Source organism: Ambystoma mexicanum, chromosome 5p (genome assembly GCF_040938575.1).
Source record: "Ambystoma mexicanum isolate Mex_15411 chromosome 5p, UKY_AmexF1_1, whole genome shotgun sequence".
Taxonomy (NCBI): domain Eukaryota; kingdom Metazoa; phylum Chordata; class Amphibia; order Caudata; family Ambystomatidae; genus Ambystoma; species Ambystoma mexicanum.
Genome location: NC_090930.1, coordinates 205,497,636 through 205,520,909, shown reverse-complemented (window position 1 = coordinate 205,520,909; position 23,274 = coordinate 205,497,636). Strand labels below are relative to the sequence as shown.

General features: G+C 47.1%; 1 protein-coding gene across 1 annotated transcript in view; it reads right to left on the bottom strand.

Annotated features, from left to right (window-relative positions):
• Window positions 1-23,274, bottom strand: part of PSMD10 (proteasome 26S subunit, non-ATPase 10) — a 103,075-nt gene that overhangs the window by 29,245 nt on the left and 50,556 nt on the right. The gene's annotated exons all lie outside the window — the stretch shown is intronic.

Below are 23,274 nucleotides of genomic sequence, written 5' to 3'. Positions count from 1 at the left end.
GAATCATTCGTCCAACGCGTAGACGGAACAACCCGATCAAGGGCTTCCGAGCTGGTCCCTCACACCATAAACTAGCGCTCTACGCGGACGATGTCCTATTAACCATCATGGACCCCCGCAGCTCCCTACCACAGGCTGTAGCGGAAATACACAGCTATGGTAGGGTCACTGGATTCTTTATTAACTTCAACAAGTGAACAGCGCTGGGGATAGGGATCTCCCAGAGAGAGCGAGAGAACTTGATTCCTATGTGCCCAATCCAATGGAAAACGAAGGCGATCACCTATCTGGGGATCCAGATCCCAGCCAACCCAACAGACACTTATCACGTAAACGTTCCCCCACTCTTTAAGGAGCTTGAAACAGACCTGAAACGCTGGGAGACACAGGCAATCTCGTTAATGGGTCGGATCACAGCATGTAAGATGAACCTGCTTCCGCGATTTCGATAAGCATGCTCCGCCCTTCCCGTCGCGATCACGACTCCAGCGCGCCAAAAACTGCAGAGGAAAATGCTCCAATTCATCTGGAAGGGGAAGAAGGCTAGAATCCCCAAAACCACGTTGCTGGGAAACGCAAAACTTGGGAGGCCTGGGGGTCCCGGACCTGCAGAACTACCAGATGGCAGCCCAACTATCCTGCATTCAGGCATGGCAAACAATCACCAACCGCCCCAGGTGGGTGGATCTGGAACAATCGTGTTTGGCTCTCCCCCTAAGCTTTCTCCCCCACATTTCCTCAGCGACAAGGCAGCAATGGGAAGAACTACTGTTGGCTACTAGACACACCATTACCATCTGGGACAGAACTCTGAGGCAAAAAAAAGATTCCAAGAGGACTTAACCCCTCATCTCCGGTGTTCCTAAACCCCGCCTTTTCACCCGCAGCAGCTCCCCAGAATTTCAAAAACTTGATTGCGGGGGGGGCTGGAGTCCTTGGGGCAACTCTTCGAGGATTGGCAACCGCACTCCTTCGAACGATGAAAGGAACTCCTCCAACTACAGGAACAAGACAGGTTCACATAGCTCCAACTGCGCCACTGGTGCTCCCACCCACAAACACGCCAGGCAGTAACTCGCCCCCCTACAGCGATAGAACTAACCCTCAAGGACCTACCAACACGGGGCAGAATTACCGTGCTATACAAACACCTTCAGAGAGACTTTCTTGCCTTCAGGACTCGAGCTATGGCACAATGGGAGGCAGACCTAGGTCACCGTGTGGATGACCAGGCTTGGGTGGACATTTGGACCCGCACACATTCATCTGCATGCGTTACAAACAGAGAATGCGCCTACAAGATCTTACTGTGATGGTACTACCCTCCCCTTCGTCTCCATCACATGAACCATACTCTTCTGGATCCAGCTTGCTGGAGACGATGCGGCCAGATAGGATCCTTTTTTCATATGTGGTGGACCTGCCCCAAAGTCCAAAGCTTCTGGAGACAATGCTTGGGGGCCATCGCCGACATCATACAAACTGTACTCCCCTTGGACCCTGAGCCTATCCTCCTGGGCCTCCTGGTCCCCGAGACCTACTCAAGGACGGGCCCCAGGTCTAAGCTCCTGTCCCAATGTTTGCTGGCAGGTAGAATAATAGTGGTGGCTCGCACCTGGAAATCTGCAGATAGCTTCACCCACCAGAGGGGTAGGAGAGGGCTATGGGATGTGCCGATAGCAGAACAGTGACGGCGGCTAGAGCGGGCCTCCTCCACTGCTTTCGGAACATTTGGAACCCTGTTCTTGACTAGGATAGAGACTTTCCAGCCCCGACATAAAAAACCCCAACTGGCCAGGAAAGTCCTGGAAAGCGGAGGTGCCCCAAAGGAGCAACAATGAAGGAGGGAACCGCTGAGAGACCTGATAAAAGTGAGAAGTTGGGCTTTTACAATAATGCATTTTAATTATTGATAAATGTCGGCACTGTTATTATCCTGCCTTGTTCAAAAATAAACATTAAAAAAAAAATAATCACAAATTGTACAGCCTAGACATAAAAATGCTCTCTCAGAGAATGTGGGGCCTATGAAGCAGCAGATCGTTTAACCGGCACTGCTTTGTATGGAAAATCAGACAACATAGTATGGCTTAGTCTTGGTCCTGCAAAATGTAGATAGAGTGCTAAAATTATATGAGGACATAGAAACAATTGCCACAAATGATCCCAACAGCCAAGACATTCTAAAAAACAATTTACCGGACACATACTATCCGAACAGGAGTACCACTCTGGAAAGCATGTGTCTATACCACATAGCTCAAAACTTTGCATACAAAAATAATGTAAAACCCGATGAAAGCAAACGTAGATATAGTGACCGATTGTGAAGGGAGCTTAGTGAAACTTACCAAACAAAGCTTAATCAATCATGTAAAATTGTCATTAAAAACTCCTCAACAGAAAGAACTACATTACATGTCTGTTACAACTTTTCAAACCATGGAGAAAAGAGGAAGACATACTAGATAATTATGACTGCTATGAAGATGCTTTCAAAGCAAATGAAAGCACTATCACCGATGTGAACTTTACGCAGTACAAAACAATGTTACACAATGAGCAGCAACAGGAAGAGCTACTTAAGGCCCAACTAGATAAGGACTCTTCCGACAGCAGTCAACCTTCTGTAACAGGAAGTCAAGAACCACTAGGACAACCACTAATAGCAAATGAGGCTGAAGTAGCTATGGCAGAAGTAGAAGTAGAAAACACCATGTATCAGTATCAAGAAGATACAGAAGACTTAACTGTATAACAAGCAAAACTTAACAATGATCAGCGTACCATTTTTGAAGACATAAAACAAATTGTACATGGTCTACAACACCAAAATAAAGAATGTACCTGTCAAAATTAGAAACCTAAACTGCTGTACGTCAGTGGTGAAGCTGGATCAGGGAAAACATTCTTAATCAAAATCATTAGCAAGTTCCTTCAACAATTGACAAACAACAAAGCTGTTGCAACGGCCCCCACAGATTTAGCTGCCTACAACATAGGCGGTGTGACTTTACACCGATTACTACTGCTTCCAGTAGAGCAAAATAAATTAGACTACTACAAACTTTCTGCAGAAGCTGCAATGGAATTACGTAGAGTATTGAAACAAATGAAAATGCTACTAATAGATGAAGTGAGCATGGTCTCCAAACTAATGTTGGCTTTGATTCATCTCAGATTGCAAGAAGTACTTAAAAATAATAACGAAGAACTCTTTGCAGGGAAACACATTATCGTTTTCGGAGATCTTCTACAATTGACACCAGTGAAAGGTGAACTGATTTTTAAAACCTTAGGCTACAAACTCTGCCGGAAAACTGTTGGTAGCATAGGTAATGTTAACCTTTGGCAACATTTCCAATACAGAGAATTAACTGAGAACATGCGGCAATCTGCAGATCTCACTTATGCCAAATTTTTAAAAGTATTAGAGTTGGTGTATTATCGCAAAAAGCACAAGTTGTATTGAAAAACCGGCATATACATGTACTTTGTGTCGATAATGCATGTGCAACTGATGTTATGGAACAAATAGCGCACACAAATGTCAATTGTATGGCCTTAATGCCAACTCTTGCAAGCTGTTTCAAATTCAATGAAACAATGTTAAAGAAAGAAATGCAACCAATAATCGAAATTAGCGCCACAGACAAACTAGACATACATGGTATGACAGTACCCATGTGTGAGCAAGCCACAACAAGACTAAATAGTTTAGAAAATGCAATCTCCAACACAGCTGGGTTGGAAAAAATATGGAAATTATCCTTAAATTGTCGACTAATGCTTAAACGTAACCTTGACATAGAGCAAGGGCTAGTTAATGGAGAACTGGGCACAGTTGTTGGCTTTCAAACATACACACGTGATAGCAACATTCAGTTTGTAAATATTCGCTTTGATAAAGTTTCAGAAGTGAAAAGGATAGAGCGCTCAATTGTTCGATTCCTTCTCTTCAAAGACATGCATGTACGTAGAGAGCAATTTTCTCTAACTCTTGCATATGCAGTTACCATTCATATATCCCAAGGTCTTACCCTAGACAAAGCACTGATAGATATAGGAAACAGTGTTTAAGGAAGGCATGAGCTACGTAAGCATTATCACGCTTACGTACACTTGATGGTCTATTGCTAATAAACTTTGATTCAAGTAAAGTCAAAGCTGATATTCCTTGCATTCTAGAATACAATAGATTGCGTTCACTGTACACCCCTCATCTGAAACAATACCCTGTTCCAGATAAAGTGAAACGTGGTAAAAGAAAAGTAAATTAAACAGAAATTCAACAGAATTCAACAGCAAATTCCGCAAAGAAAATAAAAGAAGGTAAAGTTTCATTGATTGCCGCAAACATAGAACAACCCATTAGGGAACATAAACCAGGGACGTCGGCAAAGAAACAGAAAAACTGAAAAATGCACTCGGATACAGAACTTGCTGGCCATTTAAATTTCCAAATGAAAGTGGGGTAAGTTGCTATGCAAATGTAGCAATGAATATTCTATTTCAATTGCCACCAATTGTTAACAATATTTACCTGCACAGTACAGACCAATTGTGTTTGCAAATGTTAGTGCTGCATAGAAATGCAACAAGCAATCCTGACAACACAGTGTTCATGGAGTAAGGCAACAATTGGACGACTGTGCTGGAATGGTGAGATTCACTATGAACTCACAAGATCCACAAGAATTTCTAATGTACATACTATTAGTATTGAAAAACAAAAGCATACCTGTAAATGAAATCTTCCAAATTTCGTACATGTGGAAACATACATGCACTCTCTGTAGCAAAGTGATACAGGAAGAAATCCCAAATGAGCGATTTGTGTATGTTTGAATAACAAATTGTGAGAGCATTCCATTTCAGCAACTTGTACAAAATGCAAACCATGGTAAGTTATGTAGTATTTGCAATTCAGACAATCGCTCCACCTTACTGATACAATCACATAGTGCCTCATAATACTTATGCTTCTACGTTATAATGCAGATGGCACCAAAAACAACTGCAAACTGACTGGATTCACACACGGTCAAGTGTCACTTGGAAAGAAAACCTTTATAACAGTAGGAATAATCTACCATGCAGGAGCTACAACCAATACAGGTCACTACACTGCATACATTAATAAGAATTCTGGATGGTTCGAATGTAATGATAGCACCATTACTCTAAAGCAGAGATTGCCAGCCAACCTAACAAATGTGTATTTAATGTTCTTAAAGCCAAAATTTACGAAATAATGTGTACTTCAAGATTGTCAACAAATTATGTGAAAGACTACAAACAGTTAGAATACGCCCACAGGTATCCAACTACCCAACAGGATGGAAGAATGACACAAATAATTATCACAAATCATTGGAAACAAATGCACGGGTAGAATACGCCTACAGCCATCTAACTGTTGTTAAAAATGGGCATGAAGGCAACAAACATAACAGTGATCAGAAAGATGAAGGAAACACTCAAAGGAAACAAGGAAGTAGTTTGTACCATAGGAAACAAAGGTTTTTTTTTTTAATCCGACAAGGATTTTTTTTCCCCAGACCCAAGGATTAGAAAAGCAAACAAAAACGGAGCGCAATGCACAGTACACTGGTTTGTAAACTAAATATGAGGCTCAACAAAAAAAAAAAAGTTTAACTGTCTATTATGCAATGTAGTAAATTTTCAAAAAATGTAAACACTAAAACAACATTTTCTTTCATCACAGAAATGGAAAAAGTGATACTTCCACCAAGTACGGTAGCCACTTAAAAAATGGATGTGGATTCTGAACAAAGTAAGGAAGTGGATTGGCAGTCATTTTCTACACATGGGAATCTACACGTCTAATCTATGGTACTAATCTGCTGCAGTGCCTGTAGGCTGGTCCTTGCATCTTCAGTGAGTAACCTACCACCTACGCCTTACGACCAAGGTACAAGGAGTATAGTTCCTATCCACAACCATCGCTGCATATCAAAACAATGGTCCTTGTAAATTAGCTACTTATAAATTTACTTTTCGGACCATCGTCTGCAACCATGAAGCTACGACACTAAGGCATCAACCCAACTTGCGCATTACAAAACACCCATATTGACTTGTAACTCCACTGCTTATGACTTCAGTCTTGGGTGCATGGGCTTTGGCCATGCACCCAAGAGTGCAGGGTCTCTCCACAAACACCCCAGTGATGTGTTGTAGTGGTGGTTTTTCTATAGGTGTGATATCCTTCAGTGCTTCTGCTCAGAGGCTTCACTCCTAGCTGTATGTCTGTAGATCTTACAAGGGATGGGTGTGCAGTGGCTTTCACGTCTAGTACTTATCACTTTGTTCTTGGGGGGCACCCAAGACTGCACGCACTCCCCACAACTTGACAATCAAACAACACTACGGGTGTATGCATGGGTGGCACATGCGGCGGTGGTTGCGGCCAGGGCCTACAGTGTTGGAAGTAAGGCCTTCGGCCTTTGGCGGAGGGCCATGCATCCAAGACTCTAGGCCCTGGCCACAACCACTGTAGCATTTGACACCCATGGCGGTGTACTAATGAATATTATAATAGCCATCGGAAAAAATAATGCATTCACGGCATGTTGTCAATTTCAATGTGGCCTACCAATACGCGTGTGCTTTCAACAGTTACAAGTTTCCTGTTCACTGCATGGACTGAAGTGCTATCGTTATTGCACCCCACATTTACTGTGCGTATGTCATGATGCCTACCCCCAGGCATCCGGATCGAGTCCATCAGCCCCGGGAGCAGGCATCCAGATACTCATTAAAACCCCAACAGCCCCGGCTGGGGGCTGTTTGGATTCAGTCCTGGCGCCACAGGCGCCAGGCTCATAGACTTTACTTGCCTTATGCAGACCATCCTGCAAATGAGTCCAAGCCAACTTGAGGCCTGGATGGGGCTATTTTATTACAGGGACTATTTTTTACTCGGGTGTGGTTCTGAGGAACTTCTTAGCTGGGACTACTTTGCAGGCTATTTAAACCACGCCCGAACAGAAGCTCATGCTTCGTGTTATTCTGCATCCAGCAGCGTAACGCTCACCGTGTCTGCAAGTCAGCATCCAGTCTTCTGCCACGCCCGCCTCGAATCCGGAGCTCCTAGACAAAAGGAAAAGAAAGGAGAAGAGGTTAGATCACGGACATTATTTGATTCCTTACCGGATTCCGGACCCAGCACATCTCCGAGCCTGGAAAGGACATTATTTCAGCATGCGTCGCTTCGCCAGCAGCAGCGCCGCGTTATACTCACCAGTCCACCGCATCTTTCAACTCGGCGCTGACTCATCATTTTCTTTGTCGAAACCCAGCACCTGGGGGGAAAACAAAAGGAATAACAAGGTGAGCCGAGAAAACCGACAAAGACAATCTCTTTGCCACCATAGGCTTACCTGCTTTACCACCGGAGGTATTATCCTTTAATTCGCCGCATCTTTCTATGCCGCACCTATAAAGGGAGAGAAAACAGCATGTTAAACTCATGCATTTTTTACCGGACAGTGTTTGGTAATACAGACTCTTACCTGAACGCCATCAGCTGCCTCCAGGCAATATCCTTTTGGACCCAGCTGCAACCTAACGAGGGAATGGAACAAGAGTGAACATCGGACATATTGAACTCTTTGAACTTTATAGACACTGGAGTCAATATTCCTCCGGAACTCCTCCAGTACCTTCAAACCAGTGAAGTAACTGGTATCTACGCGCCCCTGCATGCCATGCAGGATGGAGAGCTCATCATTTAAAAACATAAGGTGAGGATACCAAGAGGGGATATCGGAGGTGATTAGTGGGGAGAACGAGAACAGTTGGGGGGGCCATCACTAAAGTCGACGGGTGGTTAAATCCCTTTCTCCACTTGCAGGAGAATACCTCTACGAGTCCAGCAGACAAGATTAGGCGGGCCAGTCCAGACTGTCAGCTCTTCACTACGCATCACGTTGGTGGAGACCGCAGCTGTCCGGGTCCGATCGACGCCCCTGTGGGAATCAGGTGAGCGTAACAGCGTACAAGGTGTCCATAGAAATAACATCATGAAGACCGACCCCCAAAACAAATGCATTGATCACCCATGTCTTACTGTCTGAACCTTTCCCAATGCTGTGACACACAGCAAAAGAGTTTCATGAATAGAGCAGGTGTACGCTGGTTGTTGCTCCGCTTTCGGCGGATCCAAGATGTCGGTCGCATCCAAACAATCTGACGCAGAACACGTCTCGCAGCAGCCAATGGGCAGAGACGTTGCGTGTCCGCGGTCATGAAGCCAGCCCCTTAGCCAATCGGTATCTTGTTCGTGGACCGAACAGGGATGTGTGACCGCGGTGCAGACATAGATATCGCTAATTTCTTCAGACCTACTTTTTGATAATTAAGAAAGATACTGCACGGCTTGTCACCAAATTTACAAAAGCACGCTGTACCTGCCGCAGATTTTGTCAAAATCCATCCAGCGGTTTGACCTGTAGCCGTGCGCAAAGTTTTCCCCCGTTCAGTCTATGGGGAAAAAAAAAGACATTTTGGGACCCCTTGCACCAAACATCTCCAAACTTTGCATTCAGAGTGGCCCATATACTTCTTTTACAAAGTTTGGTGAGGATTCGTCCAGGGGGAGCGAAGTTATAAGCCTCCCAAAAAGTGTTCTTCCTATGGAAACAGCAACGTAACCATATTCTGCAGGAACCGGACCCAGACAGAATGGGGGGCGATACCCAAGAGGATGCAGGGAAACAAAAACCACAGAGTTAAAACACATATTCAGCAAGGCAATCCAAAAGGAGAAAAAAAAATAAACAGGTCCACACCTCTAAGAGGAACACCACTAAGGTGATCCATACCAATTAGCAACAAACGAAGGCCAGTTTCAAGAGGGTATCCAGAAGTTCATCCAAAGTATCCAGGAAAACCACGACAAGCCGTCCTCCAGAGAGAAATCCAATTAACAAGGGCTGTGGGGTCAGAAGCTAAAGAAGAATGCTGTAACAGGAGCGAGGACACCACTCGTTGGGAAAGATCCATTGAGGAGCTTGGGATGTCCTTAGCGCACGAGTTTGCATTAGCGGAAAAGCGGAATTCCGGGGTGCCAGATTGCTGTGTGTCAGAACGGAACGATATCACGGCGACTCCGAACCTGTGGTCGGTTTGTGGTGTGCGGTCCAGTAGCTGCCAGTGGAGATGCCAACACCGTAGCCTGCGGTACTGGCCAAGATATTGCAGCCGCGAGATTGTGACAATGAGGCTTATTAAAGAGGGAGGTGGAAGGAGGTTGAGGTGATGGAGTGTCCAATTGTATCTCGGTATCGAATTTACACTAAGCGACTATTCTCGTTTATTAGGGAGCCATCATAGTAACCGTAGCAATACAACCACAGTCTTTTTGTCAGTCTTGCAGCTGTGTTGTGGATTTTCTGAGTCAGGTTGGAATACTGCACGGCAGCTTAGAGGGCATTTGTGTAGTCCAGGTTTAAATTAATTACTGTTTTTTCTACACCGGCATGGAGTTCTAGATTCATGTACAACGTATTTTGTTATCTGGTAGAAAGCTCCAAGTCACAGTGTTTGTTAAGGTGTGTGTATTCAGCTTTCTATTGAGGTACACTTCATAAAAAAAGGTAGCTGATAACAGGTAACATGTTCTGGGTGACACATAAGAGCATCAGTATTCAATGTTTTACATTTCAGGCAGTGTTTACCTATTCAAATCTCTGTTTTTTTTTTACCCATTCATATGACACAAATAATACTATACATTTACTGCGACTCTATAATGTCGGCCGGGACTAATACTGCACCGTTGCACAGTAAGAAAATGCTCATCCCCATTACTGCGACTAATCGAAGCGGGGGTTCCCCCGCTCCTCTTAGTCATGGTAATGACGGCAGAGGACAAGAAAGAATTGGTGAAGAAAAAAAATATATAACTTTTTTTTTTTTTTTAAAAGGGACCCTGCGGCGCCAGCGCCGACCCACGTAAATGGGTGGGAACTGACACCGTAGGATCGAGAGAAGTGAGCGGCACACTTCCATGTGTCCCGCGGTTAAGGTAAGTGGCGGGGTAGGGGGACGCGGGACACGAGCCATCTCAATACTGCACCGCAATGGTAGTCGACATTTTTGGCAGCAGAATTACAGGCAGCTTAGTGATTGCATAGATTTGGTACAAACCTGTCCTCGGGACAACAGATCTTTAAGCAAGAGTCGGAGTAGCACACGATTTCCAGAAGTGATAGATGGAAAGCTTGAAATCCATTAAAGAGTAGGAATTCATTTGGGATGATCTCCTGAAACATAGAACATGGGTGAACACAGATGTTGAATAGAAGGCAAGAAAGGAGCTGCCTTGGATTAAGAACTGACTCGGATGGCCTGCTTCGAGTGATCTTTTCCTTATATTGTTGGCTGTGAGGCACCAGTGGTGGTTAACTCTTTGACCTAGGAGGACTTTGCATATGTAAATCATGTTGCTCTCCGTCTTGGAGCAAAACTGGAACACTTTCTAACACAAAAAAAAAAAGTCTTGAAACTGCCAAAACGTTTAACATTTCTAAAACACTCAGCATTAAAAGATTACTATACAATGGGTTTCACTCACACTTACTTAATGTGTGACAGATCTCAACACCAATATATATATATTTTTTTTATTTTTTAAAAAAAATAAAAGGTCTCTCATATATAGGACTTGCTCATGAATGCAGATAGGACGTGGGCAATGGTGCCCAGGTTTCCACTGCCATCAATAGAGTTCTATACTGTCGACCCCACCCTACCGACTACTAAATGATTACGAAGATCTCCATCTCTAATGGCAATTGAACTATTTCTCCATCTGTGAGCTCGTCTCTCATTTCTTCTAATTCTTGGTCGTCTTTCCTCTTTTTAACTCCAAGGACATCATGGCCGCTACTAATGTCTGCTTACCTTCTTGACCCCATCCCTCTTGTGGTCTTGAAAGATTATGCCGGATATTGCCCCTGTTGTAACAAAAGCAGTCAATGACTCTTGTATTACTGGCCGCATCTCTGTGGAGCATAAGCAGGCTGTGATTATTCCACTGCTCAAGAAACCCAATCTTGACCCCAGTGTTGCCGCCAATTTCCAGCCAATCTCTCTTCTTCGATTCCCCATGAAATTACTTGGACCTCGTATCACTCAGTTGGCGAGTTCTTTCCTAGAAGATAGTTTTTTTTTTACTCCTTTCAATCAGGCGTCCGTCCAGGGTGGGGAACAGAGCTTGTACTCTGTCCTGGACGACTTGACTAGAATATCCAGCGGCTCCGACTCTTTTAGATCCATCAGCCGCTTTTGATATGGTTGATCACTCCACCCTGCTCGCGCGGTTGTCTATGGCAGGTCGCTCGGGCTCTGTCTTTTCGTGGTTTGCCTCTTTTCTATCAGATAGAAAAGAAATACTTTCCTTTTCATCTCATCGGTCTGCCTCTACTTCACTTTCTTGTGGTGTTCCCCAGGGCGCCACCTTGTTTCCCATTTTATTTAATGTAAATATCCAGCTGTTAGTTGGTCATTTCCGCTCCCATGGTCTCTGGTGCTACACCTATGCGGACTACACCCAAATCATGTATGGCTTGATCGGTCACAACCTAACACTGCATTGCAGCTTAGGGGATGCCTGGAAGCTGTGGGTCAGTGGATAAACCACAATTGGCTGAACCTAAATGGGGACAAGACGGAAGTCCTGATTGTGCCCCCTTCTGTCACTTCTTTATGGACTTTTTGGCCACCTTCTTTGGGAATCGCTTCCTCAGCCGGTCTCTGTGGTCATGGATCTTGGGTGTTAAAATCTCTTCTTCCCTCTCCACGGAAGCACAAGTTAGTGCTACATGGGGCGTGGCTTGGCGGCCATGCAAGCATGAGCTGATTCAGAGGAGCTCCCACTCGATCCGACAACTGATCCTGACATAAGGCTGAAATAATCGTTGGCAGGCCGAATAAACACTGGGAAGAGGCACCGGAGAGTCCAGAGCACGTACAGGGGAAGACCCGGGAAAAATCGGAGGCCGGAAGGGCAAAAACGGAGAAAGTAAAGAGCGCGAGACTCGCGGCGCCGTCAACAAAATGGCGGGCGCGCCTCACTGAGACCGCCGCCCGCACCCTGCGATGCGAAGAAGCGCTGACGGCGGAAGACAGAGCTCGGGAGGACCGACCACCAGCATCAAGCCCAGGCAAGGCTAGGAAACCACCCTGGAGGCGGAGGTGTGGGGTGCCGGCTTCAGCGGAAGAGAAGAGAAGCCCGCGACAGCATTCCGTGCGGATCGTCCGGAGCCCGGGAGCCCCCCTCTCACCAGCGCGATCGAGAGCAGCTGCACCGGAGTGGAGGCCAACGACCAGAGCATCACGAGGACGCGGCGGAGCAGCAGGGGACCCCGAGACCGAGAAGCGTTGGGCTCCAGACCCGGAGGCAAGGCGGAGGTCTACCGAGCTCGGGAGGTGAAACACAACCATACCAGCGCCGACCGCCAAGCAAGGGAAGCGGGAATCCACGGACTGCACCGCGGAGGGTGACACTACCCCGAGGGGGGCCAATCCCCTCCTTGAAAATATCGGAATGGGTGGCAGCCATCAACGAATCGGCTGGAGAGGGGGCCAGTGGAGGCATACACAGAGACTGACCCCAGCCCAATCAATGGGAGAATATCACTCACTCAAGCAGCACCCAGGACGGTAGTAAAAGGCCTCCTACAGACGCCACAAACCTCACATCTAGGCTGTAACACGATCGAGGAAAGGGCCCCCGTGGGCGGCTAGCCTCCTCCTACGACATCAAGGCAGGAACAATAGCCAGAGGGAATATTACCTCACAGTGAGACAGACAGCAACGCACCCACGGGTGCGTATGATAGCAGTACCGCAGAGCCACGGCGGTTGAACAACGCTGGGAGAGGACGGGGAGAGACCGCCCATAGCAGGAAACCGTGAGAGGGAGCACAACAAAAAAAAGGGAGAACCTGCGAACAAACCCATAGCAGCTCGAAGTAGACCCAGAACGAGCAAGATCCACACGCAGGCACGGAGCAGCCGGCGCCGATATGCCAGACAAGCAAAAAGGTGGTAGGGGGAGGCAGACAGTCATGGAGTCATTCGCCCGCAAAGGTGACGATCAGCAGCCTGGAGCAGACGAGAAGGATGCGTCAGAGCCATACGCCACGCAGGGAGAGATCAAACAGGTGGAAGGCAGTATATTAGAGGCCATAGAAGCACTGAAGACGTCGATTGAAGGCAAGCTGGACGCAGTGATCGTGGACGTGGGGCTCCTCAGACAGGACACGAGGAACTTAGCGGAGAGGATAACAACGGTGGAACAACAAGTACAGAGCAATACAGCGGACATGACCACCTCTCGATCGCAAATGTCAGAGGCGCTGGAGAGAATCAGTACACTAGAACGCAGACCCGAGGACGCAGAGGGCAGGGCTCGGCGCAACAATGTACGCATAGTGGGGCTGCCGGAAGGGGAGGAAGGCAGAGACCCCACGAACTATGTAGAAAACCTCCTGATCCAAGAGGTCGGAGCAGGGACCCTGTCTCAGGGTTTCACAGTAGAGAGAGCACACCGAGCGCTAACTAAGAAGCCCCGCCCAGGGGCACCACCGAGACCAATGATCGCAAAGATCATAGACAGGGAAAAAATCCTGACGTTTTCAAGAGAAGGTGGAAACATAACGCGAAATGGGGCCAGGATAACAATATACCCAGACTACACGGCACTGGTGCAAAGACAGAGAGCCCAGTTCTGGCAGACCAAAGAGCGCCTCCGGGCCGCAGGTGTGAAATGTATGCTGCTGTACCCAGCCAAACTTAAAGTCCTGCAAGACGGGAAGACACAGATCTTTGAGACAACGACGGATGCCCAAGAGTGGATGGACCAACGGGGGATCCCGCAGCTGGGGGAGGGGAATGAGCGGAACAGGAACACCCCCCGGCGTGGTAGAGAGTGAGACTAAGCATGATACGCATGCCCGAAAGCGCAGCAAGAAGACAACAGAGACACCCTGCTGGGACGTGACAGAGCAGGAAAATCAATAGCCGAACAGTTCAAAGGCCTAAACTAGAGACTTGCAATGGGAGCACAGACTTTGGGAAGTGGAACCGCCAAGATCCACAGTAGAAACCCCAGTAGAAACAATGTTTGCAGTGTCAGTTTTGAGACACTATGCCGCGACAAGTACACCGGAGGAGAGGAAGGGAGTACCTAGAGTGCGGCGGGGCCCGAGCGGGGGGGAGGGAGGCTGGGCGTTTGTTGTTGTTGTGGTTAACAGTTGAAGTTCGAAGGTTAAGGTTAAGCTTGCAGGAGGAAGCAGACACAACAGTTGGCGTGAACAGGGAGATGGCACGACAGATAATTACATGGGACAGTTCCCAAATGCAGGGGACTGGCGGAGAGCACGGAGAAAGACTGTCGACAGCGAAATGAAGCCAATGGCAGCAGGAGCAACTTGGGAAGGAGGACAAACTAATCATCTAAAATCCGACAAACAGGGGACGGGATATAAATCCCCGACAGCGACATACCAAGAGATTATGACAGTAAGCAAGCCCATGGGAAAGAGCAGGCCGCTAGCGCTAAACCCCACAAAGATCGAGATGACCTAAGGATCGTCACGTGGAACGTAAGAGGGCTGAACGCATATGTCAAGAGGCTGAGGATTTATACCTGGTTGAACAAAGCGAGAACCCACATTGCAATGTTCCAAGAGACACACCTAACGGCTGAAAAACAAGCCAAGGTAACAAAAAAATGGGGAGGTCAGATGTATAGCTCAACATACTCCAATTACGCAAGAGGGGTGACGACCTGGATTGCCCCCAGCATCCCATTCCAGCTCATCAATCAAGAAAAGGACGCCAAGGGTCGGGTCCTGATTGTCCATGGGATGTTGGAGAACCAGGAGGTGTGCCTGGTGAATACCTACGCCCCCAACCATGACGCAACGGCCTTCTTTAGGTCGCTCCCACCCCGGCTGGCCCCGTACAGGAACGCTACGATAATCTGGGCCGGAGATCACAACTGCACATTGGACCCTCGGCTGGACAGGTCGGACGACAAGCATAAAAGAGCAGCGCCACCAGCAAGGGCGCTACGGCAGTTGCTGGACCAGCTCGAGCTCGAGGACATCTGGAGAAAGGTACATGGGGAAGAAAGGGGATACACGCATTACAGTGCTCCACACAAGACATTCACACGGATAGATTACCTTCTTACAGGCAAAGAAACACTGGGAGAGTTCACTGAGGCACATATACACGCACGGACCCTATCTGACCACGCCCCCTTGAGTCACATGGGCACATACACACAGGGGAGCCCCCATACCCACATGGAGGCTAAGGGCGGAAGCACTACTTGACGGGGACTTCCAGGAACACATCCAAAACACAATAGATGATTACTTCGAGCATAACATGGGTAGTGTGGATAGCACAGGGACGGTCTGGGAGGCCTTCAAGGTGGTGGTCAGGGGAGAGGCAATGGGGAAGATGGGAGGACTCAGGCGGGAAACCCTAGCACAACTGGACGAACTAGAAAGGAAAATTGAAAAGGCTGAGGGACAGGCGGGGGAGAGAGGAGCAGAACAGAGCAACCTTACCACTCTGCAGCGACCTGGGATAGACTAGGGCGTTTTGACTACGGGAAATGCATACAGAAGCTGCACGCAGAGGGGTATAAGCCTAGTAGACTCCTGGCCTAGCTAACCAAACAGGAGACCAAGCGGGAACCGATCAACGCGATTCGGAATAGGGAAGGGGAGGTGATAAGGACCCAGGAGGGTATAAATGAGGTGTTCTCGCAATTTTACGAGGACTTGTACTCCAGAGTCCAGGAAGCGGAGGAGGGGGACCTGGAGGAAGCCCTTGCGGAAATTAGGCTCCCACAACTAACGGAGGAGCAGGCCCGAATGCTGGACGCTCCCCTCACTGCGGAGGAATTGGCGGAGGTGCCGACAGGGAAGTCTCCAGGGCCCGACGGGTTGCTGGGGGAATTTTATAAACAGTACAGGGATGTCCTGGCTCCGAGGCTGCTGGAAACATTGGAAGAGGCATATGAGACGGGAAGGCTCCCGAACAGTATGTCGGAATCCATAATAGTCCCGATCCTTAAACCAGGTAAACCACCTCTCGAATGCGGGTCTTATAGACCGATCTCCCTGATAAATCAGGACTCCAAGATCCTGACAGCGGCGTTAGCTAACCGCCTTAAGAGGGTGATACCCACCCTGATCCATACGGACCAGACAGGGTACGTACCGGAACGAAACACGTCATGGAACCTTCGAAGACTCCACTAGGTCATCGATAGGACGAACCAGGAGAAGGGGGAGTGCGCTGTAGCTTCGCTAGATGCAATTAAAGCGTTCGATTCGGTGGGTTGGGATTGGCTCCTGGGGGCGCTCGCCCATTTTGGGATAGGTCAGGGGTTTCTACGTTGGATAAAGATACTTTACAAAGATCCGAGAGCAAGGGTCAAGACAGGTAGACATCTATCCAGGGAATGGGGCATAGAGAGAGGTACGAAGCAGGGGTGCCCCCTGTCCCCAATGCTATAGATCTTGGCTCTGGAACCGTTCGGGGCCTTCCTAAGAATGGACTACAAAGACACGGGCATAGAGATAGACAGGGAAACACACCAGATATCGATATACGCAGACGATATATTGCTTTACGTACAAGACCCACGCACCCACCTGCAGGACCTGCTAGAAGCGCTGAGCGCATTCAGTAGGTTATCAGGAATTGTGATTAACAGAGAAAAATCCTTACTGTTCCCCCTGGCCGGCCTGCACACAATGCCGGCAGACCAACTGCCACGCCTGAGCATCAAATGGACCCCGACCACCTTCAAATACCTGGGAGTGGATATTTATCATGACACCACGGAAACATATAGGCAACACGCAAGCAGCCCTAGACAAAATTGGGGACGCCATGAAATTCTGGCAGACTCTACCGTTGGGTATGAAAGGCCGAGCAGCCTTATTAAAGATGACGGTCCTGCCTCGACTTCTATATTACTTCACAAACATCCCTTACAATATACCAGGGGCCTTCTTCAAACACCTGCACACCATGGCGAGAACCTTCTTGTGGGGAGGAGGGAGAAACAGGGTGGCACTAAACACATTACAAAGGGGCTACGAGTGGGGGGGCATCAAGGTACCGGACTTCGAGTACTATTACTTAGCAGCACAGCTCCCATTTGTGGTACGGTGGCTGGGGGAAGAGATTTCCATAGATGCAATACTTTTCCAGCCAACACTCCGGCAATATTACCTGAGAGAACTCCTATGGCTAAAAGCCGCCCAAGTCAAAGACCTTCCCAACATGGCCCAGTTAGGCCGAACATTGTGGAAAAGAGCCTGGAAGACACAAGGCACGCAAGACCCCTGCTCAAGACAGATCCCCCCGGCGGGATTAGTTGATGCCCGAGTGGCGAGCCTGACCACGTACAGGACACAGTGGGAGGACAAAGGAATAGCCCAAATAGGGGACTTGTGGCATGAAGGACAATGGGTCGAATTCCAGACCCTGGTGGACGAACAGGATGTACACAAAGGCCAATTCATCCTGTACAATAGCCTAGTGCAAGCAATAAAGGAAAGGTGGGACACCATGCCAGAGACAGAGGACACCGAAGGAGCGTTGGATGCATGGTACGATGTTTCTGAAGGGGGACACACCGTGTCCAGACTCTATGAGCAACTACTGGGGACCACCAATAAAAAGATACTGAAAGCACGAGCGAAATGGGAGGAGGAACTTCGACAACCCTTCACAGATGGGGAATGGAACAGGATCCTCCAGTACACGAAAAAAGTCTCCAGGAACGCCAGGTTCAGGCAACTGCAAATTTATATAGTACACAGAGCATATCTAACCCCCAAGAGAATGTCGAGGATGGGAGATGGGCAGACCCGGTGCTGCCCGCGTTGCAAAGAAGAACAAGCCGACATGCTGCACATGTTCTGGTCGTGCCCGAAGATAATAGACTTCTGGAACATGGTAAAGGAAAGGGCGATGACGGCAGAAATTCACATGCCAGCTGGGTCGCCGGCGTCTTATATTCTGGGCCTGTTCCCGAGGGGAGACCGGCAGATGTCGCACGTGGCAAAAATGAAAGACTTGATGACAATATTAGCGAAGCGCCGCATAGCGATGGCATGGAAAAAGAGCGAAGGCCCCTCGAAGGAGGGCTGGTGGGCCGACCTGCAAAAATGGGCGATAGCAGAAACAGCAGTCTGGACGAGAGAGGAGAAGAAGGAGTTGACCCGCTCGCACCTGGGGGCAATATATATATGGACCAGAGAAGGGCAAACAACCGGAAAGGAGAGAAGGCCTGGCCGTGACCAGTGCGGACAATGACAACGCAGATTTCACTTGGAAGTGCCAGCACATATACTCATGGACAAAGGAGAAGACACCCCCAGGGAAGAGAAGGGGGCAGCCGAGAGGGCGGTCTCTCCAACATAAACTTGACAACTGTTGTGAACCGGTGAGGAGGCGATGGACCACGGACATACTGCTGCTGCCTTCGAGGGAGGGAGGGGGGTGCGGGGGAGGTGTTGGGTAATGGTTCTTTTCCTTTTTTGCCTTTCTTTTTTTTTTTTGGTTCTTCTTTCCCTTTGTTGTAAAACCAATAAAAAGAAGTTAAAAAAAAAAAGTTAGTGCTACATCACTTACATCTGAACGTCCTTTGGACGGTGCACCCTCCCCCCGCCCCCCTTCATCACACCATGCCCCGGTTGCGACAGCCCTGGTAGTAAGTCGTACTGACTATTGCAATTCTTTGTACTTAGCTCAGCCACATTATCTTATTGGTCGTCTTCAGCGGTTACAGAATTTGGGGGGCCAGAGTAGCCACTCAGGCTGGATGCCTCATTCAATGCTATCGGTTATTGAGAACCGGTGGACACGCTTTTTCAGTTGCTGCAGCAAAACTATGGAATGCTCTGCCCCCTTTCTTTATGGCAATGGAGAACCACTCGCTGTTCAACATAGACTAAAAAAGTTACTTTTCTAGTGAGGGAGTTACTGGTTTGTTTCTGTTGGTTCCATTATCACCAAGTTGCCTCAGTGAACGTGCACTCTACAATTTTAATAAATAATAATTTTAAGTGTGGTCCCAAATAAAGCAATTCCATTCAATGCTAAGCAGCAATAACAAATCCTACATCTGCAAGTGTGGTCTCTCAAGCACGGTCTGACAGTGTCTTTATCTGGGCCATGACCCAAGCTCTGCAACTACGCTTGCTCTTCCAGCTCTACACTTCGCCTTTTGAAAGTCTAGCTGATTTAAAAAAAAATAAATAAATAAATAAATAAAAAAAATAAAAAAAATAGACGTTGCCAGAAAGCAGAAAGGTGTGGCAGCTGAGGGCCACAGTATAGGGACAGGCTGCTTCGGTAGATTGACTTGCCAAATGCAGACTTTTGCTACAACGATAAAACAGGCGACGTTTGTAAATGTCTACAATAGTTCTGGGAGGTTACAATCCAGTTTTGGCAGACAAACCCCCAAAATGCTGCTGGCACCTATATGTGGCCCGTGTCAATGTTTGATGGACTGGTCTGACAAACACACAGGTTTATTTGGTTCAACTGTCTGCATTTTGCGCTCTAGCCTGGCTAGTGCAGGTCATGGGTTCTTGCAACAGGGGTCTGCACTTAGCAGGCTTGTCCTGCCAATGCTAATTACAGCTGATAACATTCATAAAATGCATTTAGACGGCAGCAAGGACCAATGAAAAACTGTACCCGCTAGCGGGTCAAGCAAATAATGACAAACTCCTGGCACTGCACAATCTGCGAAGCGCAGAGTACAGCTGGTATGCATTTGGTCAAACAAACATTGACTATGGCCGATTGTCAACAAAGGCCACACATGTAATGTCATATAAAAGGGGACTTATATAGTGCCTTTCTGCCTATAATGTTGGCCTCAATGTGCATGGCTCTGGAAGAAAGGAAGGCAGGTTGTGTTAGTCGGAAAGGCAGATAAAGAAACCGTTGGTGTTGATGGATGTAGGTCGGAAGTACCAGTTACATGTGTGCCAATATGAAAATCTCTAGGTTATATGTGGTTGGTACAGGCAGGGCAGATGAGCCATATGGGCAGCCCCCGGATTATGGAGTCCTATCCATCTTCTAAGTACACTAGATCTGGTCGGTTGTCTGAAGGAGTGCAGGAAGTGAAAGTATGCAAGACGTTAGTCTTAAGGAGTTAGTTGAGGGATGAGGGGCAGGGTGGAGCGGGAAACAGGATGAAGGGAGTTAGGGTGTTGTAGCTTCCAAGCTCTCGGTTATAGATTTTACTGCGATCCAGCTGCAGCCAGTGTCACACAGCAGAGGATCCAAAAATCTAATTATATTGTCATAGAAGGTATAGCAAGGAAGTTAGCAATTGCTTGTTAAAAAAGTATACCAAACATCTGGTGCATAGTTTTAAGTTGGTTGCTATTATCTTTAATTTCTTTCAAAGTGGTTAGCTGAAAGTGGTTTGCTGAAAGTTAGACGGTTCAATTCCAGAGTATTGGGGTAAGGTGTTCAATGTTTTTGTGGCCAGAACTGAAAATGAGGATCCACCTTGCCAGTGCTCCAGGTAAGATTTGGAAGTGGGAGTATTTTACTCCATATTTTTTAAAGTTGGGAGTAAAGTCCAATTCCCAATGAGAGAATTTTATAAGCAACTAAAAATATGTTTTAACTGAAAAAAATGAAATATTTTTGTAATATTTATTTCTTTGCACCTAGTTATCTATGCACATTTAAAGATACATGTTTACTTCTTCCAATAAGGCAGTTAGAAATAGTTGTTGCTTCCTGTGGTAATACGTGCACTACTGGTCCAAAGATAACCATGGAGACGTGAGAGTGAAAGCAGGGGCACAAGATTCTGCACGTCATTTTCTTATTTTTGGTTAGGGCAATTTGTACTCCCCATTTTTATTTTAAAGAAATATTTGCCAATTGCTAGAGGGTAAAAGTAGCTGATACACCTCTTATCCATAGGGCGGCTCCTCGCAGTTTCTTGTTGAAGCTAGGGACTAATAGAGCATTGTTGGACCTAAGTGTTCTGGACGGAGTATAGTGTTGAAATGTCCTTCTGAAGGAGGAAGCGCCCCCTCCATGGAATGAATAATATGATCAAATAGCTTCATTCTGAGAAGTAGCGTTTCCTCATTAGATAATCGGGTAGTCCGAGATAGAGGCTGTCTGCATAGTATCGTTCAGATAGTATTGGAGAAAGTATGCCCATTGCCCTGTGGGTGAACGTTGCTCGGCTGGGAGAAACCACTTTGCACGACGGCTCTGATGTGTGGATCAAGAGTGAGAGTTTTGTCAACTGTAGTTCCAAGCACCCAACTATGGTTGACAGGTTTTGGGCGAGGGTCCATCTAGTCAGGCCAAGGGATTGTGGAGTTAGAACCTGTAGAATTACAGAGCATCAGTTCTGTTTTGCTAGGGTTGAGTTTTAGTCTGTTGCGGTCATACATGCATCCACCTGTGCAAGGCAGTGTTTAATGCATGGGATGTTAGCTGTATATACCAGATTTATTGATGTATAGTAGGGGTGGCATGTAGATGTTGAAAAGAAAATGAGAGTGAATTTTTGAGGTACTCGCGGGTCATGTGGACGAGGCCCGGAATTGTATGGTCCCAAGATAGTGGTTTAGGTTCTACTGTGAGATAGAATGTGATCCAATTAGGAGCGGTTTCTTTAAAACCAACATCTTCTTGTCCTTTTTGGACAGATCTCGTGGCTGATGGGGTCAAAAACTGCTGTGATGTCTAGCAGCATCTCTCCGTGTGTTCATCCACAATGTTTTCAAGTGTATCCCAGATGGGGCACATGGCCGATTCTTCACTCCTAGGGGGTCTGAATGTGTGCTGTGCCTCATTCAGGAGGTGGGTTCGATGAAATCCCAGAGTTGACCATATATGATATTTTCCAGAGGTTTCCCAATGAAAGGGGCGTTTAAGATCTTTTGAAGAAAGGGTCTGATATATGCAGATTTCATCCAAGCTAGAACTCTTCCAGTGCGGATAGAATCATTGAGGAAAGATAGGAAGATGGGCTCAAGTCTGGTGATTTCATAATGGATTTGTAAAGATTAGGGGCACATGGATCTTCATGAGATCATGATGCACTGCATGAGCCAATGGCAGCTTGTAAACCCTCAGCGGACAGAATGCGGAAAGACGATAGAGAGGAGGCAGTGGGTGGAATCTTTGGTGTGTGGGTGGGAGAGTCCTTTATTGTCGAGGTGATCCTAGATGCGGAGGATCTATTGGTTGAAGTGTGCAGAAACCTGGCAACAGAGCTCTTGAATAGGGTTAGGGGTTGCATTGCAGGCAGTTCGATTTCTCCTATCTTATACATTTGCCCTAGGCTGTGATGTACCGAATCAATGAGTTTGGAGTAGTGAGCTTTCTTTCCTTGGAGTAGTTCAGCCCTGGAATAGCTGTACCTGTTGATGGTAAGTGAATGTTCTAGTGTGTAGATTGTTTTTCTTCCCGATTTTCTCCAGTTTCCAAAGTTCCTTTTTTAAGTAAGAAGTCAGGGGTGAACTTAAGAGGTTTTGAAAAGGTGCTTCGGGGCAATAAAGTCTGATGCAGAGCTAATCCAGTTGTGAATGTTGTGGAGTTTTGCATCCAGTGTGGATGTTGTTCATCTGCGGGCAAGTGACAAAGTAGTCAGGCTAAAAAGGACAAATCAAGCCAACATGGACCTCGCTGCAGTGCAGAAGCAGCTTGGGACTGACTGCTGGAACTCAGAGGCAAACTATGAGGGGGATCCGTTATGGTCAGAGAATGCTTCAAGGTCTTGTACAGCAAAATGCATCCTTGGCCAAATCCAGCTTTAGTATGGACCAAAGCCACACTGACTGTGGGTCCTTGAGGCTTTGGCCAGTCGTTAAGAAGATATGTAAATGTGGCCACATTCATGCTTTGTTGCCAATAATTGGAAGATTTCCAAGGCTAATACAGCCGGGGGAAGTCATGCGGCTGCAGCCGAGATATAAAAGCACAGTTGGTGGAATTGCCTTCAGCACATACGGACCAATTGGCAAAATGTGCAACAGAGAAACCACACAGGTAAAATAACCATCCTTGTGCTGTAAAGAGGGGAAGGTGCTCTGGTAAAATTAGGGATAGGCAAATGTGCATATTATGGCAAGGTATTTGTATAGTTGAACTTAAAAACAAAGACACTGAAAAATTATTAAAAGCTCTTCAAAGTAGGCTAGC